The sequence below is a fragment of the Panthera leo genome, chromosome B1 (assembly GCF_018350215.1).
Source record: "Panthera leo isolate Ple1 chromosome B1, P.leo_Ple1_pat1.1, whole genome shotgun sequence".
NCBI lineage: Eukaryota > Metazoa > Chordata > Mammalia > Carnivora > Felidae > Panthera > Panthera leo.
In genome coordinates, this window is record NC_056682.1 from 6,129,969 (window position 1) to 6,143,425 (window position 13,457).

Consider the following 13,457-nt stretch of genomic DNA (forward strand, 5'->3'; position numbering starts at 1 on the left):
TTTTTTAAATAAAAATCATCTTTTTTACCCCTTAAGGTGTTGGTGACACAGCACCTCTTAAAGAAATGCATAATTCAACTAAAAGCTATTGTTTCTGGGCTTTGAAGGCTGCTTTGCGATCCTGGAATACTGACCGGTCTACCTGGGATCCCGCCTCGGGAATGTGGGTCAATACACCTGCTTCAACACCTTTCCTACCTTCTCCCGCAGACACTTGGTTTCTGGAAGTGACCAGTGGAGCGCTTGGCTGGCAGATTTCCTTTCCAGCCAACATTGTTGCTGGGGCTCTCCCAGGCCGAGACAGTGATAGCCACACCGCCACTGCCACCTGGCCCTCAGAGGCGGTAACGCAACGTCGACTCTTAGACGATATCTCGGTTTCAGAAATGCACACCGGGAAGTGTGCATGCATCGCAGAATCCATGGAAACCAGTATTTACGGCAGAAGTAAGGGGAACAATTAGACTAGTACTGCCACAGGACAGTACAAAGGACTAGAGGGGTTGAAAACATCCAGCGTTGATGTCTTTTCTGGTTTCCCAGATAGCCACTTATCACAAGAACCGATAGCTCTGCTTTTTATAAAAGCTGTATTGACAGGTAAGTAATTTTATTGTTAGTTTTAATTATCTGTGTTAGCTAGTGTCCCTACGTTGAGCCTACATCATTTGCATGATATTTTAAAGCAAATTTGTGTGATTCAAAATTTTCTTGTTTCATCTCAGTTAATTTTACTAAGTCTTGTATACGTCCTAACATGTTCGTCTCTAACATGCATATGGCACGGGACTATTTGTGTGCAGAATGTTGGAGGTTGAAATACATGGTTGTGAGACACTTTTCCACAATGATCATCTTAATTGTAACACGCACACTGTTGTCAAGCCAAACAGAGTCGAGTACATGGGTCACAGGTAAAGGGCTCTTCCCTGATGAACTCCTGCTGGGTTTTCCCGGGCTTGTGACGCTTAGAGTTTTCAAAGCTCAGCAGCGCCATCTAGTCGTGCAAACCAGAACCGCCGCCTCTTTTTCCTTCTCAGAGTTGGTGTCCCCAACGCCCGCAGGGAGTCCTGAGTCCTGATTTCCTTTTGTTTCCAAGACCAATGTGGGGTCAAATTTGTGTTCCCGTTAGTGATACAAGCCTTACAAACGATCACCAAAATTTCAGAACCCCAACACCCTTCCTAAGTAGTAGCACATACAGACTATTTCCTATAAACATTCTTGGTAACTTTTCAAATCGTTTTACAAATTATCGGATTATGTTAGCACAATCAGACACGTTTTGCCAAAAGATGGACGCATGGTAATGATGAAAGGTATGCTTTTTTTTAAAATAGGTTTATATCACAGAGTGACTCCTAGTCTGTAACTCACTTGTCCCATCTTCAATTATTTTGCAAATTACTGATACCTGCAAAACCCATCACTGTATTGATTGTCTTATTACTTATATCTTAATGAGTTTTTAGAAATTCTTAGCTGGATACGCTCTGGGAATAAAATGTTACATATTAATGCTTTGTTGAAACAGACATTTTCTCTTTTTTTAATTTTTTTTAAACATTTATTCATCTTTGAGAGACAGAGAAAGACAGAGCATGAGTAGGGGAGGAGCAGAGAGAGAGGAAGACACAGAATCTGAAGCAGGCTCCAGGCTCTGAGCTGTCAGCCTAAAGCCTGATGCTGGGCTTGAACTCACTTACTGCGAGATCTTGACCTGAGCCAAAGTCGGAGGCTTAACCAACTGAGCCACTCAGGTGCTCTGAAACAGACATTTTCTGGTAGTATAACAAGTGACATATTTCTGGAAAAGTTTTTAAATGTGACAGATAACTGGGGCGCCTGGGTGGCTCAGTCGGTTGGACATCCAACTTCTGCTCGGGTCGTGATCTCACGGCTCACGAGTTCGAGCCCCGCATCGGGCTCTGTGCTGACAGCTCAGAGCCTGGAACCTGCTTCAGATTCTATGTCTCCTCCTCTCTCTGCCCCTCCCCTGCTTGTGCCTTCTCTCTTTCTTTCTCTTAAAACTAAATAAACATTAAAAAAAATTTTTTTTAATGTGACAGATAATCCCTAATATGGGCTGTCAAGCTACTTTTTGTGAAGTTTTACAACTTGCCAAGAGTAGTGGCTTTATTTTGATCAGTTTCCTGATTCTTTCAGATTCTTAGCCACAATTTTCTACTTTTACTATTTTGCTATGTTGTTTCTACAACAAAAGCAGCAATAGTGGGATGGGTTTCATCCAGCATTCTATCTGCTCAAAATCTCTCTTGACTATTATTTCATTATTTCCAAAGAACGATGGCCACTGTTATTCCTGTTCAGGTCCTACCACAGCAGGGTGCTATACTTCTCTGTTCATTTGCCATATTGGACTGTAATTACTTTTTCTCTACATTTCCCCCTGGGTTAGGATCTGGAAGTCACCAGACCGATGGCAGTGTTAAGAAAAATTATTCAAAACTGAGATATAAGGCAAAAAGGTGAGTATCACATCCTTCCCTCGAGGGAAGGCGCACAGGATTACTTTAATTGTTTACTACTGATTCAGGTTGCCAGACTTGGTGAAGATACATGTTAACGTATAGGCTTTTTTCCTGATACAGATGAAAATAAGTGCAAAAGTCCAGTGGTAGAGGTAACCCCCAAAATGGCACAGTTCGTTGCCCTGTAGGACATTAACCAGTCTGACCCTAACATGCCTCTGTCAAATCGTCCATACATATATGAAGCTCTTCAAATGGTCTTTGAATTGGTCTTAATATCTTACCAACTCTTTTGTTAATCGATAAATTGAACATAACCTCTGACATGTGTTCAAATTTTATATTTCCATGGTATTACCTTTTGAAAACTATGCTTTAGGTGTTTGAACTGTGGTTGTATTCATCTTTGTATTTGAGCTTAATATTGTACATGATGTCTGGATGGATGTCTATTTTTATTTATTTATTTATTTACTTATTTATTTACTTACTTACTGAGAGAGTGAGAGAGAGCACAAGCAGGGAAGGAGCAGCGAGAGAGGGGGACAGAGGATCTGAAGCAGGCTCTGCGTGGATAGCAGAGAGCCTAATGTGGAGCTCGAACTCACAAACTGTGAGATCATGACCTGAGCCGAAGGCGGACGCTTAACCAACTGAGCCACCCAGGTGCCCCTGGATGGATGTTTAAATAAGTGCTCATGAATGGAGGGCTCCAGTCCTACCACTGCCATGGTTCGAATACAAAGCAGGAAAGGTAGCATCCCTCCATTTCTGAATATATATACATATGGATATATGTACATACTATATGTTATGTAATTACAGCAGTTATTTAATCATGTTATATAATCATTATTGCTGTTTTATACAATAACTATCATATATCATAATAATTATATTATGCTTGTAATAATTAGTTATACTGTATAATAATTATATGATATACAAGCATACCATTATATACCATGGTGCAGGGTTTGCTCTCCTACCGAGAGTATCTTAGTCTGTTTTAAGCTCTATTCATTTCCTATTGCTACTATAACAAATTATCAGATTTTTAGTGGCTTAGAAAAACATAAATTTATTATCTGACAGCTCTGGAGAGCAGACATCTGAAGTCCAAGGTATCGGGAGGGCTGCATGCCTTGTGGAGGCCCTAGGGGAGAATCTGTCCCTTGCCTTCAGCTTCTGGAGGCCACTGCCTTCCTTAGCTCATGGGTCACATATCACCCCAACCTCCGTCTCCACTGTCACCTCTCATGTCTGACTCTGACCCAGCTGCCTCCCTCGTGTGAAGGTCCTTGGGATTACCTTGATTTCCCCTTGGATAACCCAGCTTAATTTCCTGGTCTCAGGATCCTTGACTTAATCACATCTGCAAAGCCTTTTCTGCCACATAAGGTGCCACATTCGTGTTTCAGGAATGGGGAAGTGAATCTCTTTGTGGGAGTAAGAGGACGCATTTTTTTACCTACCACTGTCCCTACCCCAATATACTAAAAATGTATACAGAAAACATTTTAGGGAAGACTGGCCATGAGGTGATTTACTGTCATTGTGGCTATAGCCTTTACAAATTTCAAAAAAGTCGAGTTCACACATGTAGACAGGATAATTTAACAAAATTACACATAGATATTAGTTCCTGCCGTCCTACTTTAGCCACACTGTTACATTGCTCAGTGCAATCCACAAATTTCCTTCAGTCCCATGGGATTCAATATACCGCAGGTGCGGGTCCTGGAGTCAAGCAGATTCAATTGAACTCTGGCCCAAGCATGTAATCTTAGTCAAATTCCTGACCCTTTTGGCTTCAGCTCATCACCTATTGAAAGGCGAGGCTAATCCTTACCCTATAAGTTTGCTGAGAAGTTACATGAGTTAATATATGCAAGGTGCTGGCCAGGATTCCTGGCACACAATAAATACTCAATAAATAGGCATTTGTTCCTATCACTACCGAAATCTGAACCAATCCTCTGTTCGGTGTTACCGCCACGGCCTGAGCCACTGTCATTCTTACAAGAATAGCGGCAACGTCATGATATCTGCCTTCCGTGCTTCCACACATACACCTCGTGGCCTGTTCTCAAAATAACAGACAAAGAGCCTGTGAAAACTCACGGCAGATCTTGCGCCTTCTCTGTTCCAAGTCCCGCAGTGGTCTTCCAGTTCTCCCAAGTAAAGGCTTCCCTTCCCTGCTGCCCTGTTCTTCCACAATGTGGCCCCTTGGCCACGCCACCTGTCTGCCCCCTGGTGATCGCTCCCAGAGCAACCCCAGCTTTGCTCTTAGGGACTTTGCAGGGTCTGTTTGCAAGACCTTCTACCACCCTTCCTCTGCTTAATGCCCACTCCTCCTTCAAGGTTAATTTCTGCATATTTTTCAAGTTTGTGCTCAAGTGTCCCCTGCCCCGTGAGGCCCACCCTTACCGCCCTTTTAAAATTGCAGACCTACCTCCCCTCTTTCACCATAAACATTTCTTATCCCTCTTCTCTGTTGAAATGTTTGCCCCAGGGTTTATCACCATCTAACATAGTCTGTTTTTCTTATTTAGTTTGATTATGTCTCCCCTCAGCTAAAATATAAGTTCCACGAGGATAGAAATTATCGATTGGTTAACTAACGTATTATCAGAGTTCTGAGAAACAGGCTGGTACATATCAGGCTCACCAAAAGTATTTACAGAATAAATGAGCGCATCATTCTTTCAACTTGGCTGCCGGAACCAATCAGCTTTCACGTTGTTTCCTTCTCTGTTCAAGTCTGCTGCTATCCTACCAAATCTTACCCCACACATACTGTAATATATGCAAAAATTGGGGGAAGCCAATTTTTTTTATGTTTTTTTGTGTTTATTTATTTATTTATTTTGAGAGAGAGAGAGAGAGAGAGAGAGAGAGAGAGAGAGAGATTCCCAAGCAGGCTCATTGCTGTCAGCACAGAACCCAATGCAGGGCTCGAACTCAGGAACCGTAAGATCATGGCCTGAGCCGAAATCAAGAGTCAGATGCTTAGCCGACTGAGCCACCCCAGGCGCCCCAGCATAAAAAAGTGCTAACATAAACTGAATATACTTGTCAAATTTTGATATTGAACAAAAGACATTGCCATATTCATAGTCTAATGTAAACATTTCTTTCAGAAACCATGATATGCACAACAAGTGATTTCAAGTCATCGAAGAAGAAATTTATAAGTTTACCCACTGAGGACTTTCATAAAAACTCCCAAGTAGAGAAAATAATTATGGCAATGTGCTAATCTGGTTCAAGTATTTTTGCCTAGAGTCAGAATTTTTTATTCCTTGTTTTTTGTTTCAGGGCTATAATTGCAAGAAGGTTTTTGTGTGTTTAATTTAGACTTAAACATGATTCTAAGAATATCTTATGAGCTACACATTACTAATATAGTTAGAATTGCACTATATTTGCTGTATAAAACACACATGCACATATTGTCTGTGTTTTCTCTCCCGTTCTACCTGTAAGATAAGCAATTGAGTTGACAGTAACGTGACTTGATTATAATGTAGCTACATTTTATTACCTTTTTTAAAAAATGGAGGGGCACCTGGGTGGCTCAGTTGGTTAAGCATCCACCTTTGGCTCAGGTCATGATCTCATGGTCCGTGAGTTCGAGCCCCACATCAGGCTCTGGGCTGACAGCATGGAGCGTGCTTGGAATCCCCTGTCTCCCTCTCTTTGTCCCTCCCTCATCCTCTCTCCCTGTCTCTCTCAAAAGTAAATATTTTAAAAAGTCAAACGAATAAAAAATATAAAACACCTTTGCCTCTACCTGTTTAGTTAGATCTGTTTTGACTGAAGAGTGAGTTTAAATGCAGAAGCTGAACTAGATTATAACCACTGCTAGCATTTATCGAGGATCTCCTGGAGCCAGATCTGAGGCATTCATTATTCCTCAGGTTCCGACACCCCAGCAGGTGGGTATCATTCTTGTGTCTGTGTCACAGATGAGTCACACGGAGATCAAGTACGCTGCCGAAGCCCGTGCTTGGTAAATGGCAGGGCTGAGGTCTGAAGCTAAGCCCAAGCTTGTGCTCACTCTCATTCACCTCCCTACCAAAATAGGAGGATCCAATTTGCCTTCTACACCTCTCACTTCCCTGGAACTGCTTTCAGTAGAGTCCCCAGCGGTCTCTCTGCCACCAAATTTAAAATAGACACTCCATCCTTGTCTGAGCTGACACTTCTACATTTGACCATGCGAACGGCTGTCTGTTGACGAAACAGCTTCTACTCTCACCTTCCTGGGCAGCGACACTCTTCCGCTTGCTTCCTACCCGCGGGGTCACCCTCGTGTCCTGTGCCACCTGCACCTCCTCTACTCCACTCTTTTTTTTTTTTTTTTTTATGCTTATTTATTTTGAGAGAGAGAGAGAGAGGGCAGGGGAGGGTCATAGAGGGAGAAAGACAATCCCAAGCAGGCTCTGTGCTGTCAGCACAGAGCCCGACATGGGGCTCAGACTCAAAAACTATGAAATCATGGCCTGAGCCAGAGTCAGATGCTTAATGGAGTGAGCCCCCCAGGCACCCCTGCTTTACTTCATTTTTAAATGCTGGGGCTCTTCCGAGCTTTCTTCCAAGTTGCTCTGTCCTGTCTTTCCTTCATTCATCTGTTCATTCATTTCACACATGTTTATTAAACCTCTGTGGTGTGCAACCTCTTGGGCCGAGAAAGTTCTCTAAAGGAGCAGTTTGGCGGAGGGGTGTCATGGGGAGATGTAGCCAAGAGAATGGACACAGCCTTGGATGGAGATGAGGTGGGAGGACCGCCCTAGGGAAATTTTCCTGGGGAGGTAACATTTAAGTTGACATTCAAAGATGAGTAGAAGGGGCTCCTCAGTGGCTCAGTCAGTTAAGCATCAGACTCTTGGTTTCAGCTCAGGTCATGATCTCATGGTTCATGAGATCAAGCCCCGCCTCGGGCTCCATGCTTGCAGAGCTTGCTTGGGATTCTCTCTCTGCCCCTCCCCCTCCCCCTCTCTGTCTCTCTCTCTCTCTCAAAAGTAAATAAACAAACTTTTAAAAATTAAAAATAAAGAAAGACAGGTGAGTAGAAGTCATCTAGAGGGACTGAAGGAATTGTCCTGGCTATGGAAGCAGTGGGTAAGAAGGCTGGGAGCTGGTAAGAGCCAGGCTTTTCTGAGAAGCTCAGGAAACGGTAGAACCAGAGGCAGAGGCTGGAAAACAGGTGAGGGAAAACCATGCTTGTCCTACAGGCTGTGTTAACGATTTTTACTGTTCCTTAAGGATAGCAAAGTCATTGAAGGGCTTTAAGCAAGACAGTGACACGATCTTATTTGTGTTTGTATAAAACCACACAGGCCACAGTGATAAGAATAAACGGGATGGGCTTTGGGAAAACCACCATCATTTTTGATCTGTCTTACCTCTACGGTCTCAAAAAATATACTCTTATGTCATTATTGCTCTTCTCCAATACAGCTACCAACATTATCTTTGTACTCCCTCAATACATGAATGTATGCTCGCTGAAAATGATTTTAAGCACATGGCATGAAAAGTGAACATCTTCCCTGACTCTCCGCTACAAAGCCATTCCTCTCTCCAGAAGTGAGAATCAATCTGGACCCTTTTCTATAGATTTTCGTGTGAAGGTGCATCACCAGGATGTCTGGGACCATCTATTTCCATATGATAATGTCACTGTAAATATAAACCTATCATTACAGAGGACAGTTGTAGCTATGCTGGTGGAATCCTATTGGAATTATCACAGAAATATTTTGTTTTGGGAGTCCCAAGTATTTTAAAAACCTCCTGCTTCAAATCTATGGTGGATGTTGTGAAAGGAAATGGTATTGACTAGGTAGCCTGCTGTGTTAGTCTGTTCGTGTGACCATGGCGAAATACAGACAAGTATTCAACAACAGACATTTGTTTTCTCACAGCTCTGGAGGACAGAATCCCCAGATCAACGTCCCAGCAGCTTCAGTTTCTGGGGAGATCAGTTTCCTAGCTTGCAGATGACTGTCTTCTCATCATGTCCTCACATGGCCTCTTCTCTGTGCAGGCACAGAGAGAGATCTCTGATGTCTCTCCATATAAAGATATCAGTCCTGTCGGATTAGGGCCCCACCCTTGTAACCTCATTTAATCTGAATTACCTCCCTAAAGGCCACGGTTAGGACCTCAACATATGGATTTTGAGAGGACACAGCCCATAGTCCCATCCAGCCATTCTGCTGAGTGCTACTCTGTAATCAACACGTGTCTCCACACTTGAGCTGTGTGACTGCAGGATGTAAAGGGGTTCCGTCCTAATGAGTAGTTCTGGGATCCCCACATCATGGTCTGATCCCAAGTTGCAGGAACCTTGACCTTTACTGTCAGATAGCATTCAACACACCATCATGCATTTTCTGTCTGCAGTCTAACCCCCCATCCTAGGCAGGCATTAGGCATTGGGTTGCAGAAAATAGGGTCTGATGCTCTCAGAACCTGATTGGCTTGGGTTTTCAAAAGTCCCCATTCTGATGTTTCCTTCACTAATTTCACAGTCAGTGAGCAATGTTTCTGATCACACTATTTATTAAAACCAATGATATGTTTGTTGCCCTGATTCTCCAATCATAATTCTTTTTTTTTTTTTAATTTCAGTATAGTCGACACAAACATTACATTAGTTTTAGGCATACAACATAGTGATTCAATTTCTGTGTACATTATGCTGTTCTTGTAAGGGTAGGGCTGACCTGTAGCCTTAAGAGATAACATCTTTGTTTTCACACTATAGGTTAAGAGATAACAGCCTTATCCTATCAATCAAGGGATGGATTAGCGCTTGATTGGATTGGGGCAAGGGCCTGTTTGAACTGTTTCCTGTTTGAACTGGGAACTATTCCTTTGTTCTGTTCCCAGGTGATAACAGACGATGTGGTCAGCTATAAAAACTCTGTACCCCGACTGTTCGAGACCGCACTCTGGTCAACAGTGTCGGTCCTGATCAATCGGTTTGTTTGGCCTCTCATTGCAATAAACTTTGTTGTGACTGTCACTGGTGCCTGTAGCATTCTGTTTCAGGAGTTTCAGTGGATACAACAGTGTTGACCACAAGAAAACTACCACCTGCCACCATACATCACTATTACAATATCATAGACTGTATTCCTTATGCTGTACCTTTTATTCCCAATGATGCAGGCTGGCTGGGTCCAAGGACCCAAAAGGGGTCCTTCAGGACCAGCTGAGAGGATCCCTGGCTTCGAGCAGGCTAGAAATCAAAAGCGAGCTGAGAAATGAGAGCAGAGTTTATTGAAGGCATAGAGAGAGTACAGAAACAGACAAAGCATCCAGGAGATTGAGAAAGGAAAGGAGAGTGGGTCGTGTCTTTGCTTGGGATTTTTATTGAGCATGGTGGTCTACTGCTCGTGTCTTCTCAGGTGCCCAGGACAAAAGTCGAGGGCTTAGGTAAGTCACTTATGCCTTGGAGTCAGGGGTCTTGATGAGTCAATGGTCTTGGAAAACATTTACAATGGCCCTGCCCAGTCACTCCTTAGATGTTACCTACTGTACTGGAACACTCCAAAGAAATCCTTAAGACCTTAACCTTTACAAGAAGGACATACAACCCCATCTGTTCTATAAGGCACAGGTAACATGGGGGAGGGGGTGCCAGCAAGAACAGAAACAGGAAAGGGAGCCAAGGAATCAATCTTTCACGGAGTCCCTTCAGTGTCCCTGTGTCACCATGACTTTTTCCTTACATTATTGGAGGTCCCTATCTCTGTCTCCCTTTCACTGACTTTGCCCAGCACCCCCCAGCCCCCTCCCTCTGGCACCCATCAGCTTGTTCTCTGTATTTATACGTCTTCCAAGTGGAATTTTTCTTAAAGGACTGCTATTGAAGTATGAATCATCTAAGTCATTTCCCTTCTAGAAAACACAAGTGAGAATATTAGCAAATGAAATTGAAATTAAAAGAAAAGAGTAAAAAGAAATATACCGACACAAAACATAAGTGAAACCGCTCCGTGTTCCCGTCCCAGAAGAGAAAATGAGACGGCTGTTTCTGCGGGCGTTTCCCTCAAGGGCTTGCGGGGGGGGGCGCGTTGTCACCGTGGTCGTGGGCACAGCTGCGTTCCCGCAGGTGCGTGGGGCGAGGGGGGTTTGTAAAAGCACTTTTATACAGCTTTTGTAATCCAGATGCTAGATGAAAAGTCACCTAAACATTTAAATAGGAACGTGCGTACATAACACTTTCCTACGCAGTTCAAAGGTACTCTTTTCATTTTCTCTCTCTCTCTCTTTTTTTTTTTTTCCCCTCGCAAATCTTTCCATTTTCCACCCACTTTTTATTTGGTCGTTTTCCGTTCTTCACAGCTGTGACCTCAAATAGTGCTCTCCGAGGGGTCATGTTCATGCTGCTCTCGCCCGGCTGACTTATCACAACTCCTCCCTGCTCCTGAGCTGCTGAGAAGTGAAGAGGGAAGGAATAGTGACTGGAAAAGGAAAGGAAGAAAGAACACCTGGATATAATAATGGGATTTGAATTTACAGGAAATAATACGTCCAAGTTTCTTCCTTTAACCCAACTGATCTTTTCTTTATGAGAAATTCAGATATATAAAGAACATACCCTCAAAAATTACATTTTTTTAAAAGATGAGGTGACAGGGGGCACCTGGGTGGTGCAGTTGGTTAAGCTCTGACTCTTGATCTCAGCTCAGGTCATGATCTCACGGTTCGCAACATCGCTCCCCGCATCAGGTTCTGAGCTGACAGTGCAGAGCCTGCTTGGGATTCTCCTTCTCCCTCTCTCTCTGCCCCTCCACCCCCATAAATAAAATAAAACTTAAAAAAAAACAAAAAAAGATGAGGTGACAAATTTCCATATGATCCAGCAATCCCGCTTCTGGGTATATATCCCCAAAAGAATTGAAAACAGGATTTTGAAGAGATATTTGTCCACAAGGGCAGCAGCCAAGAGGTCGGCACATCCCAGAGAGTCCACTGATGGATAAATGGACAATATGTGGTCTATCCAGACGATGGCATATAGTTCAGCCCTAAAACGGAAGGAAGTTCTGACCCACTACAACCCGATGGACTCCAGGGACGTGGTGCTAAGTGAAATCAGCCAATCACAAAAGGGCAAATACCCCAGGATTCTGCTTACCTGAGGTGCCTAGAGTGGTCACCCTCACAGAGACCAAGTACAATGGCCGTTGCTAGAGGCTGGGGGAGGGAGAGTGGGGCGTTCGTGTTTTGTTTTTTTAATGTTTATTTATTTTTCGAAAGACAGAGCGTGAGCAGAGGCAGGGCAGAGAGAAAGGTGGACAGGAGATCTGAAGTGAGGGCTCAGCACAGACAGCAGATTGCCCCGTGTGGGGCTCGAACTCAGGAACCCTGATCGTGACCTGAGCCGAAATCAAGCGCTCAACGGACTGAGCCAGCCAGGTGCTCCTGGGGAGGTAGTGTTTAATGGGGACAGAGGTTCAGTGTTGGAAAGGGAAAATGGGAATATATGTTACAGTGTATCTTGCACAGCAGTGTGAATGCACTTAATACCACTGAACTGTGTCACTGCATCACCGCTTGTGATCGGCAGTGTGAGTTATACTAAGAGATACGTATTTGGTCTTTCTCCCATTTCTGGCACAAAGCCCCTAAAAACCTTGGAATCTCCTGTGATGAGAGCAATAAAGTTGCCTTTTGTTGCATTCCTGGGGGTACTTTTAGACCTAAGGCTAGGAGCTGGTTACCAGTGAGCCAAATGTGATTAGAGGTTTGAACTTTCAGTCCCATCCCCCTGACCTCTGGGGTGGTTCTGAGACCTAAATCATCTTGGATACTTTGTGGCAGCTGCTCAAGAGAGAAGACTGCAGCTGCCCCCATTTTGACTTCAAACTTTCTAGTTGGGTTCTTTCCAGCTGGTCTCTTGGCTCAAGAGGAAGACCCTGAGGGCAAAGTATCCCCTAAGGGGAAACAAAAGTATCCCCTCAAGCAGTAAGGACTGGCCTGAGCCAGCAAGATCAGCTCCAAGACAGAGATCAAGTTTTTTTCAGCTCAGTAACTTTTAGTATTATTTTTTTTTAATGTTTAAATTTGATTTAAATCCAAATTAGTTAACATATAGTGTAACAGTGATTTCAGGAGCGGAATTTAGTGATTCGTCACTTATATACACACCCAGTGCTCGTCTCAACAAGTGCCCTCCTTAATGCCCAAGCCCCATCTAGCCCATCCCCCCATCCAACACCCCACCAGCAGCCCTCAGTTTGTTCTTTGCATTTGTCTCTTATGGTGTGCCTTCCTCTCTATTTTTATTTTATTTTTCCTTCTCTTCCCCTAATGTTCATCTGTTTTGTTTCTTAAATTCCACATATGAGTGAAATCATATGATATTTGTCTTTCTCTGATTTATTTCACTTAGGATAATACACTCTAGATCCAACCACGTTGTTGCAAATGGCAAGATGTCATTCTTTTTGATTGCTGAGTAATACTCCAGTGTGTGTGTGTGTGTGTGTGTGTGTGTGTGTGTGTGTACCACATCTTCTTTATCCATTCATCTATCGATGGACATTTGGGCTCTTTCCGTAATTTGGCTATTGCTGATAGTGCCGAGACAGAGGTCAAGTTGGCCTTCACTGACCACCTGCATGTACCCACCCACCTTTGCCCCACACTTTCCTTACATAAACTTTCAAGTATTTTCAGCATCTTGGAGACAGTCTTTCAGATGCTAGTTGGCCATCTTTCCAGTGTTGTCCTCACTGAAATAAATTCCTTTCTTGTTCCACCACCCCTGTCTCTCTGCCTCTGGATTTTGTCATCAGCGAGTGGCCAAGCCTGGTCTGTCTGGGACACCCTCCCCACTCCTAGTGTGCTGGCTATGCTCGTGTTTTTCTAGATGTGGCATTGTGTTTAATCCAGATCCTAAAATGAGTCTGAATATCCTGGAGTAGTCCCATCCTGTTT